This window comes from Mauremys mutica, chromosome 8, assembly GCF_020497125.1.
Source record: "Mauremys mutica isolate MM-2020 ecotype Southern chromosome 8, ASM2049712v1, whole genome shotgun sequence".
In the NCBI taxonomy this organism is placed as follows: Eukaryota; Metazoa; Chordata; order Testudines; family Geoemydidae; genus Mauremys; species Mauremys mutica.
In genome coordinates, this window is record NC_059079.1 from 112,050,819 (window position 1) to 112,062,799 (window position 11,981).

Here is an 11,981-nt window from a genome sequence, read left to right on the forward strand (position 1 = left end):
GCTTGTCTATGCTACAGAACAGAACCATTGCTGACGGCGGTTCACAGTGGTTGCAACCGAACCAGTGCTGAACACTGTTCAGCTCTGAGTGCAGACAAAGACCTGCCACATTCAGCACAGTTCCAGCTAAGCTTTAACCCTTTGCCAGCAACAGGTTTTAGTCTGTAGTGTAGACAAGGCCTCGCCTCCTGTTTCCCTAGTCTGTGTACCCGTCTCTGAGGCAACCTGTAAGCAACATGACTGATACACAACTCAACATTTTTAAAAAAACAAAACGTGGCATCATAGTAGATGGAAGCCTCTTCTTTTCTCAGAACCCACCAAGTCATACTCCTAGCTGAGATTTCCTCTACTTTGACTCAGCTTATAAAACGAATGACGCCTTGTGGAAAACTCTGCAAAACATTCTGTTAAGAGAGAGGTCAGCCTCTACATCATCCCTGGTCTGCTTTTCCACTCCCTTCATTTTTTCTTAGTAGGAGTATTGGCAGGACAAGCAGATCTTTGTTTCTTAACTGTTCCTGGGCTCCTGTTGCTTATCCCCCTCCTGCATTCATATAACCTTCTCATTTGGTTACCAGTGTTGCAGATAAGACAATGGCTTTGGGAGCAGATCTCATACGGATTCTGATGCTGTCCTTTTCGTCCTTTATTAACAATGAGCAACACAAAAAATAACAACAACCCAACAGAAAATACACGAGGGAGAAGCAGCTTTGCTCCTAATTAGAATGTTTCCCAACATCTACCAGGAACTTGTGGCATTTATAACACTTTACATTGAAAATGGCATGCATTCCTCTTACTCGATTTTACGTGGTAGAAGAGTTTACATTTCATCACATTTTGGACAGGAAAATAAGTTCAAGTTGCTCATATTGGCCATTTCCATCCTTATGTTCAATACACACCTTCATCTGTGTAAATGTGATGCGACCCAGCCCTGTTCCAATGATATAACTGGAGCCTGAGTTGGGTACCTATTCCCTACTGAGCATGGATGGAGATTTTTTCCCTTGAGAACAGAGTTGGATACCTGATACAACATATCACCTATGGGGAGTCTTAAGCACAGGGTCCCCGAAAAGAGTCACTACTCATGCAAACCAAATTACCAACAAATGCCTTAAAAGATGATTGAGGCAAGCATGATTTTAACCTTCATCTGGACCAGGAGCGGCGCCAGGGTTTTTGGCACCCTAGGCGCAGGGCCGGCTCTACCCATTTCACTGCCAGTCCCACTGTTCCGGTGGACCTGCCGCAGGCGTGCCTGCAGATGCTCCACCGGAGCCGCGGGACCAGCAGACCCTCTGTAGGCACGCCTGCGGGAGGTCCACCGGAGCCGCCTGCCGCCCTCCCGGCAAAATGCCGCCCCCCGCAAATCCTGGTGCCCTAGATGACTGCCTAGGTCGCCTAAATGGAAGCGCCGGCCCTGATCTGGACAGGTCCCTTCTTACTCTGTATGTAGCTGAGACTAGACTTGCAGCTAACTACATTAGTGGCAGCAGGAGACCTGAACATGTGCAGCACCTGTATTATCAATTGATAAACGTCTCTAAGAACCGAGTCCTCAGGTTCTGCTAAAGTCAAAGGGAACTGAGAGTGTTCAGGATCAGGCCCTACTATGCACTGACCGCTATGGCACAGGTTACTGATTGCAAACCACCAAATCCAATCTCACTTTTGTAACAGTCCATAACTATGGATTTATCTGATCTGCCTTAAATGTCTGCCCATATTTCACATTTAGACAGAAATGTACCAGACAACATAGTTCTGTTCTGCAAGGTAAATATTATACTTTAAACTTTTTTTTTTTTTTTAAATCTCTGGTACTGCACACTTTTAGTGGTTTGGTTTTATTCAAGTTACAGACACAATTAAAAAGAACATAAGAAACCCTTGTCATTAAAACTGTGTTAATGTAATGTTAATGGTTTAGTGTGAATCTACAAATCAAAGAACCAGAGTAAAAGGTGAAACTACTTCAATTGGTGCAATTGTCTGAGAAAAGTCTCCAGGAAAGAAGATGGTCCCACATGACCTGCGGTACTTGGACTTGAGGGGGTGAGTTAAAGGCATCTTTTCAGGCCAGCACGGAATTTCCAGCGTTCAGTCAGTTTAAGTAAGTTGGTTTTAGTGGACTAAGTTTTGTTGATGAGAGAGACATGCTTTGGTGCTTACACAGTGCTCTTCTTCAGGTCTGGGAAATGTGCTGGGGGCAGGCAGCCAGCAGCCCAGCAAACGCACATGCAGAAGATGTAACCCGAAAGCGAAAGGAAAAAATCAACTGCAAGCAGCCTTTTAAGTTTTTTTTTAGCAGTGTAATAATGCACAGAGAAGATAGATTGCGCAACCAAGCGCCAATCTCACTCTCTGGCAGGAAATTAAAAAAAACCCCAACAAACAAACAAACAAAAAAGCCAGACCCCTGAAAAGCACCAAAAAAAGCAACATGCAATTTATAGATCCGAATAGGCAATTACAGACACAAAGAAGCCAAAATCTGCTTACTGTTAGTGGGCTTGGCAACACCCGGGGTTGCCAGTCTGAGAAAACTAATGGTTCTATTAAATGACATCAGTGATTCATTTTCCCATCTCTGCTGAATGAGCTGATAAAAGAACAAGATCACAAGCTGTTGTAGGGAAAACAAAACTTAAAGAAATGGTAGCAGATGGTATAGTTGAGCATATCTAATGCCAAACCTTAAGAACAATCCAAGTAAATATTTGACAGAGGCAGAATCTGATAGTGGTTCAGACTAGATTTAGGTGGGAGCATGAGAACAAGGACTCTGACTGAAATGTGTATTCTAGAGGATTGTTACAATTAGTACCAGCAGACAGATTTTTCTTCCACTGAAACGACCATATTAAAACACCTGAGATAGGCTTACACTGCTGTAGGTAACCTCCTGTTATGATTGGTAAAGGCGTGATCCAAATCACATTAAACTCAATGGAAAGACACCCATTGACTTCAGTGGGCTCTGGATCAGGCCCTAATTTCCAGCTGTCTGTTTTGTTATCCAGGGCAAGTTGGACGAAGGGTCCCTTAGTGAGAAAGAGAATCCTTCTACACTTAAATTAGATCGACCTACCGACCTACCTACTTTCCTCAGGACTGTGAAATATAGTTAGGTCGACCTAACCCACGGTGCTAGGCTGACAGAAGAATTCTTCCCTTGAGATAGCTACCACCTCTTGGAGTGGTGGATTACAGTAACTCCTCACTTAACGTAGTAGTTATGTTCCTGAAAAATGCAACTTTAAGTGAAACGATGTTAAACAAACCATAGTTGCTTTTAGCCTTGAAGCACAAGGTTTATTATCCCTTCAAAAAATGTGTTGTTATAATTCTGGATATTCTTGATAACCATATAAATGTCCAATTCCTCTTTGAATCTTGTTAAGTTCTTCGCCTCAGTGACATCCTGTAGCAATGAGTTCCACAGTCTAATTACATGGTGTGTGAAAAAGTGTTTCCTTTCATCAGCTTTGAATTTTCCACTTTCTGTAATCTCATTGAAAGTCCCCATGCTTTTATGTTATGAGACGGCGATCTACCTTCTTTAGACCACTGTATATACATTTAACATGTCCCTTCTTCTTTAACTCTTTTCTAAGGGGAACAATACCAATCTTTTCAATCTCTCTTCATATGAGAATCTTTTCAGACCTTGATCATTCCTGTCACTCTTCTCTGAACCTCCTCTTAAGTCTGCATAATTTTGAGATGCAGGTGACCCCAGTACTGCACATAGTATCCAGATGAGGCTACACCATTAATGTATATATGGGTATTAAAGGCATTATCAGTAATTCAAAACAGATATTCTTGAAAGTCGTCTATTTCCTAGAAGTCAGAATATTTTGAGTCTTAGATGAGGATTTGATCTGAGTAAGTGGAAGTGCAGAATGTGCACACACTCATGTGTGTTTGAGAGCTTGATTACTTTACAGATGTTTAAATGCTGAAGGGGGGCAGGAGACTGTGCATCCAGGGAGCAGCCCAATTCAGAAGACAGCAGAATCAGGGAAACACCGAAGAAGATGATGGTATTTCTCTCATTTTCACAATTAATTGGCATTTAGATGAATACTACAATTAGATCTTATCATGCCCATACCAGACATGCTCACATGCCGTCGGAACATATTCAACCCTATCTTTCTGTACAGTAAGACCAGTAAAAATGTTAAGGCACATGGCACCAGCGCATCGAATCAATACGTTTTCTTATTCTCTCTCTCCTCATGTTTCTGTATGTTTTCCCCTTCATGCTGTGACACCTGTGCTGAAAGTTGATAGGAACATAGGACTTTCCATACCAGTGCAGGCTTCAGAGGAAAGTGCAAGAAACCGGGAAGTGAAATAACTTGCCCATAAGGTACGCTGCTTCCTAACACCCCTCAAAGACTGGCTGATTGGACACTTAGGATCTGTCTATCCTGCAATTAAAAACCCCTGGCTGGCCTATGCCAGCTGACTCGGGTTCAGGGGGCTAAGGCTAAGGGGCTGTTTAAATGCGGTGTAGACATTTGGGCTTGGTCTGGAGCCCAGACTCTAGGACCCTGGGAGGTGGGCTGGTCCCAAAACTCAGACGGCAGCTCAAGCCTGACCATCTACACCGCAATTAAACAGCCTCTTAGCCTGAGCCCTGTGAGCCCAAATCAGCTGGCACGGGCCAAGTGTAGGTTTTTAACTGCCCTTAGTGCCAGTCAGTATAAGCAGTCTGTCCAGTAACATCTTCATGTATCTAATATTCCTGTGACAGCTTTCAGGTACTGGCTGAGTTGAGTTCTCTGATCACCTGTGGCTTTTTGGTGGTATGTGTATGTCAGGAGTCTACCCTCACTTGAAACTGGGCGGTTTCAAAGTGAGGACCCGCATGTCTTCCCCCACCCCAAAATCCTAGGGTAGGTCTCCCCTTCGGCTGCCACCACCCGGTCAATTCCGTGGGCCGGGACACCCCTGTTTCCCCCCTTGGGAACACAGATCAATTCACAGAGGAGGAACCTTCCCCCTCCCCCCTCTCTCCAGCTTGCTCTGAAGACAGAGATGCCTGGATTCAAACGCCTTGAATCTCTACACACAGGGAAGCAGCCCACTTCCCCCTCCCCTTCCCCTGAATTTCCCCAAGGGAAGGAATTAACCAAGTCCAAAGAAAAGAAAAGAATTTATTAAGGGAACAAAAGAAAATATAGAATCTCTATGAATCCAAGCTGGGCACTCATAGGGTATAACCTTGCTAAGTTCTGGAGAGAATCCTCTCTCTTTCTCAGTACAACCAGTACAAGCAGAATTAAGAATAATCAATAACAAACACACAGAATTGCAAACATAGGATTATTAGATAAGGACACAAAGTATCTTTCTAATACTCACTATCTTGACTAGAAGAAATTAGTTCAGAAAGGAGGAACTTGTAGGGACTTGATTAACTCGTCTGGTCTCTTGAACTCCAAACGGCCAAAGACCAAGACCCCCCCAAACAGAGGGAAAAGTTCCCTCCTAGGAGTTTCAAATTCTCTTCCCTGATTGGTCCTCAGGTCAGATGCCCACCAGGTACTATGCTTTAACCCTTTACTAACTATTCATGACACGCCCCCCAAATCGTCACAGTGGGATCCACTGGCGGCGATTTCCTCCTAGAACTGTAAAACAACCAGAGTAAGAAAACACATGCACTATTACATCGACTACTAAGCATGAAAACATATTAAGAACAGTTTTTAGCCACTTGATTCTGGGAAACTTTCACGAGAGAGTGCATCAGCAACTTTGTTGGAAGCTCCTGAAATGTGTTGAATGTCAAAGTCAAAGTCTTGGAGAGCTAAGCTCCAGCGGAGAAGTTTCTTGTTGTTTCCCTTGTTGGTGTGAAGCCACTTTAGCGCAGCATGGTCAGTTTGTAGCTGGAACTGCCGGCCCCAAACGTATGGGCGTAGCTTTTCCAAGGCATACACAATGGCGTAACATTCTTTTTCACTGATGGACCAGTGGCTTTCCCTCTCAGACAGTTTCTTGCTGAGAAACACGACAGGATGGAAGTTGTGATCCGGTCCTTCCTGCATTAGTACCGCTCCTACCCCACGTTCAGATGCATCGGTGGTGACTAGGAAGGGTTTGTCAAAGTCTGGGGCCCTTAATACAGGGTCCGACATGAGCATTGCCTTAAGCTGGGTAAAGGCTTTCTGACACTCATCAGTCCACTTAACTGCATTTGGCTGGGTTTTCCTGGTCAGATCAGTTAGTGGGGCAGCGATTTGGCTGTAGTGTGGTACAAATCGCCTGTAATATCCGGCCAAACCTAAGAAGGATTGGACCTGTTTCTTTGACCTTGGGACAGGCCACTGTTGGATAGCCTCCACCTTGGCCTGTAGGGGGTTGATGGTTCCTTGACCCACCTGGTGTCCTAGGTAAGTCACTCTGTTGTGGCCTATTTGACACTTTTTGGCCTTAACAGTTAGTCCTGCCTGCCTGATGCGCTCTAAAACCATTTTCAAATGTTCTAGGTGTTCGGGCCATGAATCAGAAAAAATGGCCACATCATCGAGGTATGCAACTGCACAGTCTTCCAATCCTGCTAGTAGACCATCCACCAGCCTTTGGAAGGTGGCAGGTGCATTCCGCAGTCCGAACGGAAGCACAGTAAACTCATACACCCCTGCATGGGTGATGAAGGCAGATTTTTCCCTGGCGGGTTCATCTAGTGGTACCTGCCAGTATCCCTTGGTTAAATCAATGGTAGAGATGAACTGGGCACGTCCCAACTTTTCCAATAGCTCATCAGTGCGTGGCATTGGGTAGTTGTCTGGACGAGTTACAGCATTTAGCTTACGGTAGTCCACACAAAAGCGTATTTCCCAATCTGGTTTGGGAACCAGAACCACTGGAGATGCCCATGCACTGGTAGAAGGGCGGATGATACCCATCTCCAACATGTTGTCAATCTCCTGTTTAATAGCAACTTTGGCATGAGGTGACACCCGGTAGGGTGGTGTTCTAATCGGGTGAGCATTACCTGTGTCAATGGAGTGGTAGGTTTGCTCAGTCCGTCCTGGGATGGCTGAGAACAAGGGGTCGAAGTCAGTGCACAGTCCCTTGATCTGTTGCCGCTGTAGACGTTGTAGGGTTGTGGAGAGGGTCACCTCTTCCACACCACCATTTCTTTTACCTTCGTAGTAGACACCTTCAGGCCACTCGGTGTCATCTCCTTCCTGAACTGTAAAGTGACAGACCTGTAATTCTCTGGGATAAAAGGGCTTTAGAGAGTTAACATGAAACACTTTAGGCTTTAAAAAGGAATCAGGGAATGTTATGAGGTAGTTAACAGCTCCCAGGCGCTCCTGGACCATGTATGGTCCTTCCCAGGACGCTTCCATCTTATGGGCCTGTTGCGCCTTCAAGACCATGACCTGGTCTCCTACCTTGAAGGACCGCTCCTTGGCATGTCGATCATACCAGACCTTTTGCTCCGCTTGAGCATCTCTTAAGTTCTCTCGAGCAAGGGCCCAAGAGTCTCGGAGGGTGTTTTGAAGGTTGCTTACAAAGTCCAGAATGTTAGTCCCTGGAGGAGGTGTAAACCCCTCCCATTGCTGCTTTACCAGCTGTAATGGCCCCTTAACCTCATGGCCATACACCAGCTCGAATGGTGAGAATCCTAAACTCGGATGTGGAACAGCCCTGTAGGCAAACAGCAACTGTTGTAACACTAGATCCCAATTATTGGAGTGTTCATTGACGAATTTGCGGATCATGGCCCCCAAAGTTCCATTGAACCTTTCCACTAGGCCATTAGTTTGGTGATGGTACGGGGTGGCAACCAAGTGATGCACCCCATGAGTTTCCCACAGGTCTTTCATGGTCCCTGATAGGAAATTTGTTCCCGAATCTGTAAGAATTTCAGAGGGCCAACCCACCCTGGTAAAAATGTCAGTTAAGGCCTGGCACACAGTGTTAGCCCTGGTGTTGCCTAGAGCTACTGCTTCCGGCCATCTGGTAGCAAAGTCCACAAAAGTCAGTATGTACTGTTTTCCTCTGGGGGTCTTTTTTGGGAAAGGACCCATAATATCCACAGCTACTCGCTGAAATGGGACCTCCATTATGGGGAGTGGTTGGAGAGGGGCCTTGACCTGGTCTTGAGGTTTTCCTACCTTTTGGCATACCTCACAAGACCGGACATACTTGACAACGTCCTTGCCCATCCCCTCCCAGTCAAAGGACCTTCCCAACCTGTCTTTGCTTCGTTTCACCCCAGAATGGCCACTAGGGTGATCATGGGCTAAGCTTAAGAGCTTTTCCCGGTACTTGGTCGGAACGAGCAACCGTTTTTGAGGATGCCAGCCCTCCTGGTGTCCACCAGAAAGAAATTCCTTGTATAACAGTCCTTTCTCCACAACGAACCGGGATCGGGTAGTAGAGCTGAGAGGCGGTGGGTTGCTGCGTGCCGCCGCCCATGCTTTCTTGAGGCTGTCATCAGCTTCCTGCTCTCTCTGGAACTGTTCCCTTGAGGCGGGAGACACCAGTTCCTCTGGAAGCGATGTAGGTGATGAGGTTGTTTCCGTTGACTGTGGACCGCTCCCCGCTGGTGCACAAAGTGTCATTTCAGGCTCCGGCTGAGCCTCTTGGGTAGGGTTGTTTGCTGCTTCTGCCAGTTCAGGCCCGCTGGCGCCCTCTGGCGGTGGAGTTGCAAGCGCTGGCGCCGGTGCTGGCGCTGGTTGCTCTTCCAGTTCCGGTTCTGGGACTGGATGTACTATGGCTGCTGTAGGTGTTGGCCTGGGATCCGGTTCCACCACCTCTGTCTGGGTCTCTGGTAACACAGACGGGGTCCCGGTGGATGGCTCAGGAACAGGGATGGGTCCGGCAGCTCGTCTGGCTTGGCTGCGTGTAACCACTCCCTCTGTTTTTTGCTGTTCAGTGTGTCGGGCCAAGTCGTTCCCCAGTAGCATGGGAATCGGATGGTTGTCATAGACAGCAAAAGTCCACTTCCCTGACCAGCCCTTGTACTGGACAGGTAAACGCACTGTAGGTAATGTTACAGGTTTTGACATGAAGGGTCGAATTGTCACTTTGGTTTTCTGGTTGATGAATTTGGGGTCCACGAAGGTTCGGTGGATAGCTGACACATGTGCTGCAGTGTCTCTCCATGCGATGATCTCCTTTTCGTCCACTCTCAAAGTTTCCCTATGTTCTAAGGGTATTTGAGATACATCTATGTCCGGCTTTCCTTGGTGTGAAGGTGCAAGGAGTTGCACTCGGTTTAGGTTCTTTGGGCATTTGGCTTTGATATGCCCCAATTCATTGCATTGAAAACATCGCCCAGTTGATGGGTCACCAGTTTGTGTTGGTCTACTGGAGACTGGTGAGGTAGAAGGAAAGGTAGAGTCTGACTGTCCGTGGGTTGTAGGTGTGGGTTTGATTGGTCCGCGACGGTAGGGTTTAGTGTCGGTGTGTACCCTGTTGGATTCGCTCCCCTTGGCAGTAGCTTTCGTGTTGTCTACCGATGCCATCCATCTGGCTCCAATCTCTCCTGCCTCAGTGAGAGTTTTTGGTTTACCATCTTGGATGTAGCGTCTAATGTTCTCAGGAACACCATCTAGGAACTGTTCCATCAATATCAGGAGGTGTAGGTCGTCTAGCTCCTTAACCTTGGATCCTGATATCCAGGAGAAATAGTGTTTTTCCAGGTAAGCAGCGTGCTCTGGAAATGACATCTCTGGTTTCCATTTCTGGGCTCTGAAACGCTGACGGGCGTGATCAGGGGTGATGCCCATTCTGAGTCTGGCCTTGGTTAGGAACAGTGGAAAGTCGTCCATCAGGTCTCTAGGCATTTCAGCTGCCACCAGGGATAATTGTCCGCTGAGCTGTGACCTCAGCTCCAGCATGTATTGATCTTTAGGAAGATGGTATCCAATACAGGCCCTCTCAAAGTTTTCCAAAAAGGCCTCAACATCATCCCCGGCCCTGTAGGCGGGAAATTTTCTCCGAGAAGGTTGATCAGTAGGTTGAAGAGGGATTGGATTGGGTGGAGTTTGCTGTTTAGCTTTTTCTAATTCCAAAGCCTGTGTCTGGATTCGTAGCTCTAACTCTTTGGTTTCCCGGTCAGCCTCTTTGGCTGCCATGGCCCTCCTGTGTTCTGCCTCTTTGGCTTTTTGGGTAGCTTCTAGTTTTTCCATCTCTCTCTGATGGGCAGCTTCCTCCTTCTCTTTTTGTGCCTGTAGGATTTTTAAATTTACTTGAGCAATTTCCAGTTCGGTCTTTGAGTCAGTCATGTCTGTGCCTTCAGGTGCTGGTCACACCCCTCTGCAGTCAGTGAACCGTATGTGTTGCTTGACAGTCCCTACCCCTGCCTATGATAACTTGAGTAAAGAAAGAGAAATCAATCCTTTGTATAGCAAATTGTGGTTTGTGTAATGTTACTGGTTTGTACTGGGTAAGAGGGAAAGAGTTAAAAAAAAAATTTCTCTGTCTCCCTCTGCTCTGAGTTGCTGTACTCAGCAGCCCAGCTGAAAGGCTGCTGCTAACAATACCCCTGAGAAAAATCTGGTCTATTCCTTAGGGATTTGTGTTCTCCTGTCTTCTGATCCTTTCAAAAGACACAGGGAGAAAAAAAAACCTGGCTGGAGGGTTTCTCTCTGCAACCCCCAAACCTGCTTTTCCTGTTGGATGGGAATGTACTTTGGCGAGCACTTCCCCCCACCTCAGGAATCCTGAGTGGTACCTTGTATCACAATGGACGCCAGTACCTCTCCACCGGAGGCTTTGTAACAGAAAGCCCTGCAAAAAACTGAAAATACTTCTAACCCTGAAACTGCCTCAGAGTGCCTCTGGTAGAAAAGCCTTGCCTCTCTCTCTGGGTCCGAAACACCACTGCCACCATGTCAGGAGTCTACCCTCACTTGAAACTGGGCGGTTTCAAAGTGAGGACCCGCATGTCTTCCCCCACCCCAAAATCCTAGGGTAGGTCTCCCCTTCGGCTGCCACCACCCGGTCAATTCCGTGGGCCGGGACACCCCTGTTTCCCCCCTTGGGAACACAGATCAATTCACAGAGGAGGAACCTTCCCCCTCCCCCCTCTCTCCAGCTTGCTCTGAAGACAGAGATGCCTGGATTCAAACGCCTTGAATCTCTACACACAGGGAAGCAGCCCACTTCCCCCTCCCCTTCCCCTGAATTTCCCCAAGGGAAGGAATTAACCAAGTCCAAAGAAAAGAAAAGAATTTATTAAGGGAACAAAAGAAAATATAGAATCTCTGTGAATCCAAGCTGGGCACTCATAGGGTATAACCTTGCTAAGTTCTGGAGAGAATCCTCTCTCTTTCTCAGTACAACCAGTACAAGCAGAATTAAGAATAATCAATAACAAACACACAGAATTGCAAACATAGGATTATTAGATAAGGACACAAAGTATCTTTCTAATACTCACTATCTTGACTAGAAGAAAGTAGTTCAGAAAGGAGGAACTTGTAGGGACTTGATTAACTCGTCTGGTCTCTTGAACTCCAAACGGCCAAAGACCAAGACCCCCCCAAACAGAGGGAAAAGTTCCCTCCTAGGAGTTTCAAATTCTCTTCCCTGATTGGTCCTCAGGTCAGATGCCCACCAGGTACTATGCTTTAACCCTTTACTAACTATTCATGACAGTGTAGATGAGGTATTTCATTTCCAGTCTCTTTTTTACAAAAGTCATAGCACAGTAGCTACAATGTAGAATGTACCAGCTTCAAGGACTACTGCTCTGTTCTGAGTCTGATTTTCTTTAAATTTGAAACATATCACTTAGGCATCATGGATGTCTGCCTTGAATGTAGAAGGGGAGATAATGGAGCCATGATATTTGCATATATAATATGGAACAAGTTGCAACTTGATATTGAAGGTCACTAGAAATTTATGAGCAATAATTAAAAGAAAAACCCATAGATGTAGCTTTTGTGAGTCCAGAGTTTTGCTCCAAAGAATGCTGTGTGTGT